This window comes from Periplaneta americana, chromosome 2, assembly GCF_040183065.1.
Source record: "Periplaneta americana isolate PAMFEO1 chromosome 2, P.americana_PAMFEO1_priV1, whole genome shotgun sequence".
Lineage (NCBI taxonomy): Eukaryota > Metazoa > Arthropoda > Insecta > Blattodea > Blattidae > Periplaneta > Periplaneta americana.
Genome location: NC_091118.1, coordinates 184,392,414 through 184,405,232, shown reverse-complemented (window position 1 = coordinate 184,405,232; position 12,819 = coordinate 184,392,414). Strand labels below are relative to the sequence as shown.

Genomic DNA, 12,819 nt, shown 5'->3' with positions numbered 1-12,819 from the left:
TGGAAGACAGAGATTTTGGGTTTGCGGGAAAAAAATTCAGAATGTTTCACATAAGTATAAGGACAGGAGTGAAACATAACTTTTGAAGGGGGGTTCTTAAACTTTTGGTTGAAACTGTATGTAGGCTGATTATGATTATTTCAGTGCGACAGGTGGAATTCGTAAATTCGATGCTGACAACTGGCCCATCTAGCCTCAGCCCTGATAGAATCAGGTCCTATCCGTAGACTAATAGCCTGATAAGTCCTAGGGCCCAGAGTCCCAAGTTCTCCCTATATCAGCATCGAAAAGTCGTACTATGCCCAATACTTCACCCCAGTCTCTTCTTAACTATGATGATAAATGAAAAGAGAGGAAGGTAGAGCGTTGATGAAATGACAAAAAATAGGGTACCCCGAGAAAAACTCTACACGTCTGCTTTTTACAATAATGAACATTTCAAACAGTCTCATGTCCTTCATCAGCACTCACATGCTGACTTAACCAAAACGACATTAGATTGTAGTGAGATCAATGAAATATATCCTGGACGTTGGATCGATCGCGCTGGAGTCATTTCTTGGCCACCGAGGTCACCCGACGTTAATACATTGGATTACTGTGCGTGGAATTGGCTTAAGAGTGAAGTCAACAAGCGGAAAGTGGAAACTTCATTGAAGTAGACGGTGGACTTTTAGTACATGTTCCGTAAAGAAAAATACACAATTAAACGGAACATAACGTACAATGTTTTAATTTACTATCACCTGCACTTTTCATGTTCCTCATTTTTTCCATTAGTTTTCTGCAAAACCGTTAAGAATAGGACATATGTTCATATAAACTTTTTTGTTCAGAATCACCAATATTATCATCCCTCACACCATGTACCTTCCCTCCTAACTCACTCTGTATAATATGTCTATCCAGTACTGCACTCTCAAACAACAATTATCCAATAACATTGATAACAATTCGTTAAATTAATTGTCGCGCAGATGGAAGAAATAAATGTGATGTTGTAGTTTTAGGATATAAGAGCTGTGGAATAACAGCATTGCAGTTGATATTCTACACATTCTAGGAATACTGTTATTAAAATTCCATGTTTGGTACGAAGCCATTTAATATTGGGGGTGTCTTGCCCCCCTTGTTTACTTGATATCTCAATTTAACAAAATGCGTGCCATTAATACTATCTGTCAACATGCTCCAGTACCAGGAACTGTTGGCAGAGATGTCAGAATTTCTGGAAGGTCAGAGGTCAAGCGAGCAAGAAGTTTCCTTAAGGCTGCTGCTGCCTTAGCAACCAACCGAGACGGTTTGAGGCTGTGTACAATTGGATTAACCCTTGCAACTTTGCTGCTCTAGAATTTCATATTATGCACTTATCTGGGATCAATATTTGTTGTTGATAATTAGAATATTTTATAGCTTAATGCATTTTATTTAGAAAGGCATTATTTCAGCTTTTCCAATAACGGGATTGCCTCATTGGACAATAACAAAAACACAGAGTGAAAACAAAATTGAAATTAGACAGGAAAGATCACAAAAGAGAAACGTAAGAGAGGAACAAAGAATGAAAATTAAAAACAGGAAAGATAATAGGATATAGTAAACATAGTAAACAAACAGATTAGACTTTCAAACAAAAGTTCTTCCTTCTAGGAAACAAAGTACAGATAATATTTTAAGTATAAGCAAATTGAAAGTTATTATTACACTTAGAATTATCCACTATGTTTAAACAATAAATTAATTAATTTAATTAGTTTAATACTAGACTATTTATTCTATGTATATTTGTGTTTTTATTTTCTTTTTCAATTATCGGAGATCACATTCACTTTTCTTGAAATATAACATAAAAGGAAATTATTATTGCATCAAGTTTTAATTATAATGTTTAGGCAATTAATTAATTAATTAATTTAGTCTCATTACCTGCTGCACTAGAAAGAACAAGAAGCTAAGTTTATAAATACAAATAATGACACTGGAATTTACAACACTTTACCCATAGCATGCTTGACAGTTTATGCTTGTACTCCTGTTATTGATGTATGTAAAAAGGTCACAATTATTCTACAGTTGAATCAACATTAGTTTTGTTATTCTTATTTTTCAGGAAAGTTGTAGAAATGTAATCGTTTTTAAGCACCAAAAGAGGAAATTAGATTCAACCTTTGAATCACATCTTCATATAATTGAAGACCTAACATTCCAAATATGTTAAGCACCAATTTTTCAAATTGAATTTTATTCAATCTAAGGGAGGAACATCCTTATGGAAAATCATACTAAACTGTCTTTGTCGTAGCTCAACTGTAAGTGACTCATTCGTGCGCCAAAAGACTGTGTTGTAGGTATCTCAACATGTATTTCGCAGTGTGTTTTTCATCAATATCTCAGAGAGTTGTTTTTGGCACTTAGCACATTTAGGCCCGGTTTCTTCAACCTTTGTTAAAATGCACCTAACATAGCGTTAATTAACTGTAAGTTAAAAGTATGAATTGCCGTTAAAAATACTGCGTTTCTTCAACTTTACAGTTCACATTTTAACATTCTGTTTGTTAACTCTCTGTTAGGACCTGAGATTCTAGAGTTTAACCTTAACCTATAACCAAGTGTAGGCTCACTTCTGTTTTCTGAACTCTGACAATTGCGATTCTCGCTTGTTTCCGTTATTTGATTCAGAGAGGATAGAAGTCTTTCTATTCTCTCAGGTTTGATTTCTGCTGCTTTCGTCGTCTGTATCACAGTAGCGTGGAGCGGAGTATTGGTATTGCTGTTATGAAATGGAAAACACTGGAACAAAAAGAAATCGTGGAACTAATTTCTCTTCGTTCGAGAGAAGCCTACTGCTGGAAATTATTTCGCAGAACCAACTAATGAGAATAAACAAACAAACGGATCTAAGTTGAAAGCGAAAAATGAGGCTTGGCAGAAAATAGCCCATACCTTTGTATGAACTTCTGGTCTGTCAAATCACAGAAATCATCCCCTCTGTTTATGTATTCATGGATATCATTTCCTAAATAATCCAGATATAGAAGTTCAGCATCTACCGCACCAGCCATATTGGATACTTCTATGCTAACAGAGAGTTAAATAATTTAACTGCATGAAATTGGGCAGTTAAATTAACATAGGTTTTAACGGCTTGTTAGTACTAACAGTAGTTGAAGAAATGCTTCAACTGTTAAGTTGACAGTTAAAATGGAATAACACACTGTTATAATTTAACAAAGGTTGAAGAAACCGGGCCTTAGAATGTTACGTCCTCAATTATTTAATTAGCTATTAAAAACAGTGCTACAGCAAGCTATCCAGTACGAAAAACAAAATATTCTCAAAAACAAACTAAGGGCTTACATTTTACTAACCAACTTAAGCGTCTATAAAATAGCAGCAGAAATATTTAGGCTGGGGTACGTCGTGAAATTGTTGCCAAGCTTTGAAATGGATACACATAGGCCCGGTTTCTTCAACCTTTGTTAAAATGCAACTAACATAGCGTTAATTAACTGTAAGTTAAAAGTATGAATTGCTGTTAAGAATATTGCGTTTCTTCGACTTTACATTTCACATTTTAACATTCTGTTTGTTAACTCTCTGTTAGGACCAGAGATTCTAGTGTTTAACCATAACCTGTAACCAAGTATAGGCTCACTTCTGTTTTCTGAACTCTGACAATTGCAATTCTCGCATGTTTCCGTTGTTTGATTCAGAGTCTTTCTATTCTCTCAGGTTTGATTTCTGCTTCTTTCCTCGTCTGTATCACAATAGCGTGGAGTGGCGTATTGGTATTGCTGTTATGAAATGGAAAATACTGGAACACAAAGAAATCTTAGGACTAATTTCTCTTCGTTCGAAAGAAACCTTCTGCTGGAAGTTATTTCCCAGTATAAACCAATTAATGAGAATAAACAAACAAACAAAGGAATCTAAGTTGAAAGCGAAAAGTGAGGCTTGGCAGAAAATAGCCTATACCTTTGTATGAACTTCTGGTCTGTCAAATCACAGAAATCATCGGCTATCATTTTCTAAATAATCCAGATATATAAGTTCAGCATCTAACTCACCAGCCATATTGGATACTTCTATGCTAACAGAGAGTTAAATGATTTAACTGCATGAAATTGAGCAGTTAAATTAACATAGGTTTTAACAGCCTGTTAGTACTAACAGTAGTTGAAGAAATGCTTCAACTGTTAAGTTGACAGTTAAAATGGAATAACACACTGTTATAATTTAACAAAGGTTCAAGAAATCGGGCCATAGTAAGGAGAAGGTTGTGACATTGAATTTTTTTTGCATGAAGTGCTATTTAAGAAGTAAGCGACCATTGTGATATACCTGGCGTGTACAGACGCGACCACCGCGAGGGTCAAGAAAGTTCCCCCCTTCATTTCAAACAAACGATATCGACTGACTGAAACTTAGGTCGTTAGCGTGTTTAATAAAAGCAATGTCCCGAAAGTCAGGGCTGAGAGGATGGTACGAAACGCTCGATTCACAGCCTACTTAAGGAGAATTCTCTTATGCCTATTACCTAATGACTGATGTCTGGTTACAGTAGCTAACTAAAAGAAATTAGTTCGAGGCATAACATGGGAAGAAAAGTTAAATAACATGCACATACAGTACATTTGAAGATTTTGTATTGTATAAATTAGAGCACTGTATAGGAGTTCATGAATGATATTTACAAAACTGAAAGAAATAATGATATCCATTCCTAAGGTGCTAGCCATTGACAAACACGAAGAGGCAAAGTAAGACCAATGGTACGAACAGTTTGTTTTTAAACCAGAATAGGCCGAATGAATTAATTTTACGGCGAAAACTAATATAATTATGATAATCTTGATTCTGACCGGAAAAAAGTGACATCTACTGAATTCCTTCTCAATTTTTCTCTGCTCATCCAATAATAATAATAATAATAATAATAATAATAATAATAATAATAATAATAATAATAATAATAATATAATAATAATAATAATAATATAATAATAATAATAATAATAACTCTATAGCATCTCTTACTACTTTGGAGGGGGGAAAGAAGCTGGCCATCCTACCCTATTATCTCCTGGCATATTTACCTCATGAGTATCACTTCTGGGGTGCAGACCTGTCTTCGAACAGTTGACTAAACAACAACACCTGCTTTGTGGTTGAGCTCACAATTGATGTCATCACTTTGTCAACAATGTGATATTGAAACGTGTGTTCAGATTTCTCCCAGTGACTGTCCAGATGTTATACTTTATTTTATTTTAAGACTGATTGACTAATAACTTGGCACACTCGCGTTCACACAAATCTTCACACTTTATGTAGACACACTGGAACTTCCCTTTTTCAAGAAAAATTGCCTGGGAATCGAACCCGGGATCTTGAGATCTGGAAGCCAGCGTGCTAATCATCAAATCACAGAAGCAGTCATTATTACTTTTGTTAAGTTTACTTACACAGGCATTAACATTTAAATCATATTAACTTTGGCTATATCAGTAGGCCGTGGACTGTCGTTGTGATTCCGTTTTTATTGTCAGTGGTATTCAATCTTTTTTGCTAGCGTATCCCCAAAGTATATTCATACCCCAAATTGCATTGCAATTGTATAAGAATTAACAAAAACTATGATATTGTATTACTACTACTACTATTATTATTATTATTATTATTATTATTATTATTATTATTATTATTATTATTATTATTATTATTATTATACAGTAATTATTGATGCAATAATAAAAGTCATGATTTACGTAAAATGGTATTCAAGCAAAGAAAAACAAGAGTTGATATTGCATAGGAAGCTATAATATAATGCAATAATTATCAACAAGTATAATAAAATAAATATGTCAGGATTTTTACAAACGTTATCAGTGGGATGCGTATCCCTTGAGACAACCTCGCGTAGCCCTGGGGATACGCGTACCACAGATTGAATACCACTGTTATATACGACTTGTATTCATGTAACTGATTTTAATTTTTATTCATGATTAGGATCGTGGTGATAAAGGCGGTGATGAATCATGATATGTAAATTTCTAACAAGGAATTTGCCTTTGTGACTGAGGGAAACAATGAAGAACCTCTGTCAGATTGGCCGACCGCGGGGTTTGAACCTGAGACATTCCGAATGCGAGAAGTGTTTTACCACAGAACTACCTAACTCGGTTATTATTATTATTATTATTATTACGGAGTATTATTATTATTATTATTATTATTATTATTACGGAGTATTATTATTATTATTATTATTATTATTATTATTATTATTATTATTACGGAGTATTATTATTATTATTATTATTATTATTATTATTATTATTATTATTATTATTATTATTAAAGATGATTCATTTTTGTGATCGAATTAATGTCGTTTGATGAATTTTCTTCAGTCTACGTTTTTTGTCCAGTCTGTCGTAAATGTAAAACTAATTCGCATTCATTTGTGATTATATTAATCTTTGTTTAGAATGAGTGAGATTTCTAGTTATTTAGAACTAGCCGTACCCGTGCGCTCCGCTGCACCCGTTAGAAATAAATATAAAGTAATTACATAATTAAAATAGGACATTTGATCCAGGGAACATTCGAGTTTGATAGAAGGATAAATCGTTTAACATGTTACTTAATTTAAATTGCATCCAAATAATTAAAATGCGATCATTTTGGTCCAGAGACACTCATTTGGTGCAATGACAATTCCTTTAACATGTTTCTTAATTTTTATTACATGCAACCATAGTTTAATGAAGATTGGCATCATTAGATTTAATGTGTATACTTTATTTTATTTGTTATAGGTTTCCATTGAATTTTAACCTTTGTTTTCTACGTATTCAGTAAATGGCGTTTGGCGCACTATGGTTCTGAACCCTTCAAATAACTTAAATTATATTATATTATACTACATTATTTAGATTTAATGAGTATATTTTATTTTACTTTACTTGTTATAGGTTTCCATTACATTATGTTAATAACTTAATTTTAACCCTTTTTTTCTACGTATTCAGTAAATGGCGCTTTGCCCACTATGGTTCTGAACCCTTCAAATAACTTAAATTATATAATATAATATAATATAATATAATATAATATAATATAATATAATATAATATAATATAATATAATATAATATAATATAATATAATATAATATAATATATTATATCAGAAGTTACTGTAATAACATTATAGCATTATGTCCATCTAGAGAAACTACACTTTCCAATGGTGAAATAATAATTAATTATACAAATCGGTTAATTTAGCTTCCGATATTACTTCATACAAACACAGAAACATTCTCTGTAGGCTATCTTTCATAGCTTTCGATTGTTGCTGTCCAAGGCCCCTTATAGACGAAGTCATTTGTTTTTTAATTCATTACACGGCCTTAGAGGGCAGTTATTTTAATTTTAAAACTCATTTATCTCATTAAATATCAGTCCTATCAAAATTTTTCAAGGAATAAAACTTATCGGAAATTATTTTTAAAGAAACTTTTGTTGTGTAACATTTTTCACAAATAAGCGAGATATTTCGATTTATTTAATTCAGACCCCCTTATAACTCCCCTTTAAAATAATGTATTTTGAATGCCATGTAGCCTAAAATCTAAGTTACAACGAACTTAATTTATATTCCAATTTTCATCGAAATCCGTTCACCATTATCGCGTGAAAAAGTAACAAACATACATACAGACTGACAGACATACAAACAAAATTTAAAAAAAAAAAGCGATTTTCGGTTTCAGGGTGGTTAATTATATATGTTAGGACCAATTATTTTTGTAAAATCGAAAATTACCAGAAAAATTTCGGCTACAGATTTATTATTAGTAAAAAAACAGCTTGTTACGAAACCTAACAGTATCGATAGGGTTGGAAGTAAATCCCGAAAAGACTAAGTATATGATTATGTCTCGTGACCAGAATATTGTACGAAATGGAACTATAAAAATTGGAGATTTATCTTTCGAAGAGGTGGAACATTTCAGATATCTTGGAGCAACAGTAACAAATATAAATGACACTCGGGAGGAAATTAAACGCAGAATAAATATGGGAAATGCGTGTTATTATTCGGTTGAGAAGCTTTTATCATCTAGTCTTCTGTCAAAAAACCTGAAAGTTAGAATTTATAAAACAGTTATATTACCGGTTGTTCTGTATGGTTGTGAAACTTGGACTCTCACCTTGAGAGAGGAACAGATATTAAGGGTGTTTGAGAATAAGGTTCTTAGGAAAATATTTGGGGCTAAGAGGGATGAAGTTACAGGAGAATGGAGAAAGTTACACAACGCAGAGCTGCACGCATTGTATTCTTCACCTGACATAATTAGGAACATAAAATCCAGACGTTTGAGATGGGCAGGACATGTAGCACGTATGCATGTAGAGTGTTAGTTGGGAGGCCGGAGGGAAAAAGACCTTTGGGGAGGCCGAGACGTGGGTGGGAAGATAATATTAAAATGGATTTGAGGGAGGTGGGATATGATGATAGAGACTGGATTAATCTTGCTCAGGATAGGGACCAATGGCGGACTTATGTGAGGGCGGCAATGAACCTCCGGGTTCCTTAAAAGCCAGTAAGTAAGTATTTCGCCACTTGTCTTGTGCTGTGAGAAAGACTATCCAAATGTGGCTGGTACTAAAATCTTCAAATCGATAATTACATCACCACAACACTTTTTTCTGTACTTAGTACAATTGAAAAGTAAAGAATTCTAAATATAACGCAGACTGACGTAATATGGGTTGAAGTAAAGCGTTACTTTTGCACTGGGCCAGAGTGTACGCGCTCCGTCGCACAGCGCACGCACGCATAGATGCAGGCACGCACGCATGAATATTTTACTGTCCGTCCCGTCTAGCAAGACATCAGACGGACTGGACCTATCCGAACGCATTCTCGAGGGTGTGGAGCGCCCTTGAGATGATATCATAGCTCCCAGCATCCCCGCGGAAGCTGGATTTCCAGGAAACAAGAATCATTCCGCTAGCGACTTTATGAATGAGTCACCACCGCTGCGAAAGGGTGAAAGTGTGCGTCAATGGCGTCGTCCCTCCGGCTCCACTAGGGGTGGTGTGAGGGAGAATCGATAGGATGATTCACCCGCGGGAACTTGCTGCCGGTTCCCGCCAAGCTGGATCCAGAGATCCCCGATATCGTGCGGAGCCATTCTGTCTAGGAAAACGCCTGCCTGGGGGTGATCCTTGTGATTAACGTATGTGTGTGCAAAGCCTTGCTTCCGATACGCACCTATCGCAAACCTGTTTGTTACGTAACATTTCTGTTTTTCAAAATGAAGATAACTGTAGTTTTGTAACCGAATGCTATTGGATGAAATTCCCGTCATTCCAAGTTTAAATTTGTGGTGATGAGACGAATTTGGACAGAATTTCTTGAAATAATCACTTTTTTTTCCTATTTTAAGGGGATGGTGAGTGAAATTTCTATTTTATATAATGTTTAAGGTAGAGACTTAATATTTTGTACATTTCATCCCCTTAGTATAACTGTTCTTGCACATAAGTTCAGTATTTCAGATGAACGGTTTTCAAGTTGCTCAAATAAAAAAAAAATGAAATTTGCTTATTTTCAGAATCTATCTCCGTTACAAATTTATATTTCATGCAAGCCTCTCTTTTACGGTAACTCTGATATATTTAGGAAAGGATTAAGTATCTATAATTTTTAATTTACATTTATAAATGGAGAAAAAATAACCCTCGGCGTAGCTCAGTGGTTAGAGCGCCAAGTGTGTATAATTGGGTATCCCGGGTTCGATTCCCGGCGACGGAGCGAATTTATCTCCATTAATAACCAATAACAGATAATTCTTTAGGACCAAAAAATTAATTTTTATATAGGCTAGGTAAAATATTATGTTTTTCCTTTTGTAGAGCTTCAAATTGCAAAGTGAGGTTTTGCCAAGTTTGTTAGTTGTGTAGGATCCTGCTCTTGAGAATTACGATTCTGATGATGGAACCTGTAAAGTCGGAAGCCATTTCAAGCAGCTAAACCCAAACCATATTTGTTGGTGACGGGCCGAGCGTAATAAAACCTGTAGATCGTTCGTTAGTAACCGAAAAGTATTCTTCTTCTGAGTATAATTTGTTCACGCCCTATTTTGAGTTATCTACTGCTCTTTTTTTATAATTATACATTTGTACAGTAATTACTTTGTTATGTTTTCAAAACATTTAGTGAAACCGACTTCGGATTTGTTGATAAAATATGAACTGAAAAATTAAAACATTTTACGATGAAGCAAAGCACATTTGCCTTTTGAAAATATGACGTCACATTTTTTTTCTTTCGTGCTGACCCGGCATCACGTGGCACCATAAAACTGTAATCGAGCTGTAGATGTATATTTTGGAAAAAAGTTCTACATTTTAGATCTGTGATGACGTTCAGTAGGGTTGGGAATGAAAGGTAAATGAACATAGACAAATTAACGTCCTCAAAGACAATAAAACATAAACAACGTAGAAAATATAACATACTGTAACTATGATTACGTATTTTTAACTACACCTTTTCCGATTGTGTTTCAGATAGTATCAATTCTATTTCATAAAACATCAATTGTATTTCAGATTAATCAGTTCAATTTCAGATAGTATCAATTGTATTTCAGAAAACATCAATTGTATTTCAGATTTGTCAATTTAATTTCAGATACTATCATTTGTATTTCAGATTAGTCAATTCAGTTTCAGATAGTATCAATTGTATTTCAGAAAACATCAATTGTATTTCAGGTTTGTCAATTATTGTATTTCAGGAACTATCATTTCTGTTTCAGAAGTTACGGTTGGCACTTATTCTACAATGTTAAATCCAATCGAGATCATTTGGTGTAAAGTGAAGACGTACGTAAAAACCCATCTTGGAATTCCTGAGGTCATGGCTTCTGGTGTTGTAGGCTAATTTACCTATGGTAGAGAGTAAAATTGATGAGCAACACACATAATATTGTTGGTGGTGATTGTGCTTGTGCAGTACAACACAGTACAATTCATCAAGCTGCAGCTTTAGCTATGGTGAATATGCCTGTCGGACGCTAAACTGCGATAAAGTTGAGGATTTTTTAAATCCATTTTACATTTTTTTATAATATATGTTAAAATATCAAGTAGACCTATATTTGTTATTTTATGAAATAAAAGTGACTATATAATCTTAAATGCAATGCTTATTTTCTGAAATACATTTGATACCATCTGAAATACAATTGACAAATCTGAAATACAATTGATACCGTCTGAAATACAATTGACAAAGCTGAAATACAATTGATACTATCTGAAATTGAATTGACAAATCTGAAATACAATTGATAATTTCTGAAATTAAATTGACTAATCTGAAATACATTTGATAATATCTGAAATACAATTGACATTTTCTGAAATACAACTGGAAAAGGTGCAGTTAATAGATAGAGTATACTCTCTTCTCTCTTTACTAAGGCACGGGTCTCGGGGTGTATCTTGAAGAGAAAATTCATTTTGACACTCTTGGAATTCAAACGGATTAGCCATGACTCCAGCCAGCTGCTTATGCATAGTAAAGCAATCTATTAGACTGGGTATGTAAACCACCAGCAACCCCTTCCTCTCCAACTGGCGTCACCCTCATCGATATACATAGATAACACTGTCGCCATACCCTTCGAATAAGGTGTTTCATACACCTCTGGATAGCAGAGGAAACCAATGCTGCCTTGTTCCTCTTAATGCGATTCTGAATAATGTAACAGCCCATGTTTGAGAACCATTATTGCACAATTTGTGTGAAACGTCAATGTATTTTGCCATTTATTCCCTATGCAGGTCTTTAAATGTTTATCAGAAGTCGACTCCTGCAGTTGAGTGTATTCTCAACTTCATTGGAAACTTGCAAGTTCTAGCGTGGCAGATTTGTTAGGCCTATGCATTCTTCTTTTCTTGTTTTTCTTTACCCTTCACAAAATATATTATGCAGAATCTTCTGTTTCGATTTCATAGTATGCTCTTATTTTTACTATATAATCCTCAAGTTCTTTTTTATCTTCCTATATATCTTGCTCTTTTTGGACTATATCGATATTCTACTTATGGCTATCTTCCATCTTTAACTCTGTTTAAGTGTTTATACTACAGTAATTGCTGCAATGAAAGTATTTGTAGTTGTGTTGTTATATCTTCATTTTTATACATAACAGTTTTGTGCAACAGTTTGTTTTCCCAAAGAATCTCATTGCTACATTTATTTACATTTTATTTAAAACTTACTTTATTAGTACCCATATTTCACATACATCTAGAAGAGTGGGTGAAGCCATTGTTTTATAGAACTTCATTATCTTTTCTGTGTAAATGTTATTTCTAGAATTCTATAAACGCATCACACCAAATGTAATGTTAATAAATTTTCATGTTTAAATCATGTTTCTTTATTTGTAGCATTCATATTGATCCTAGATAGTTAAAATTCTTGCTTTTTCTATAATCATTCCGAAAATACAATTTTGTATCTCGCTGGTAATTTTTCACGCGCATCAGTCATGCTTGCATGCTCGGCGTAGACTTGGTCAATATCGATCCGTAACTTCCCACGTATGTTTACTCTTATAACTTTGATTAATAAAATATTTGGGGCTAAGAGGGATGAAATTGCAGAAGAATGGAGGAAGTTATACAACGTAGAACTGCATACATTGTATTCTTCACCTGACATAATTAGGGACAGTAAATGCAGACGTTTGAGATGGGCAGGGCATGTAGCACGAATGGGC

The 12,819-nt window shown here is 34.0% G+C and overlaps 1 protein-coding gene across 1 annotated transcript in view; it reads right to left on the bottom strand.

The window, feature by feature from the left end:
* Positions 1-12,819, bottom strand: part of LOC138694905 (protein Hook homolog 3-like) — a 210,678-nt gene that overhangs the window by 121,455 nt on the left and 76,404 nt on the right. The window lies entirely within an intron of this gene.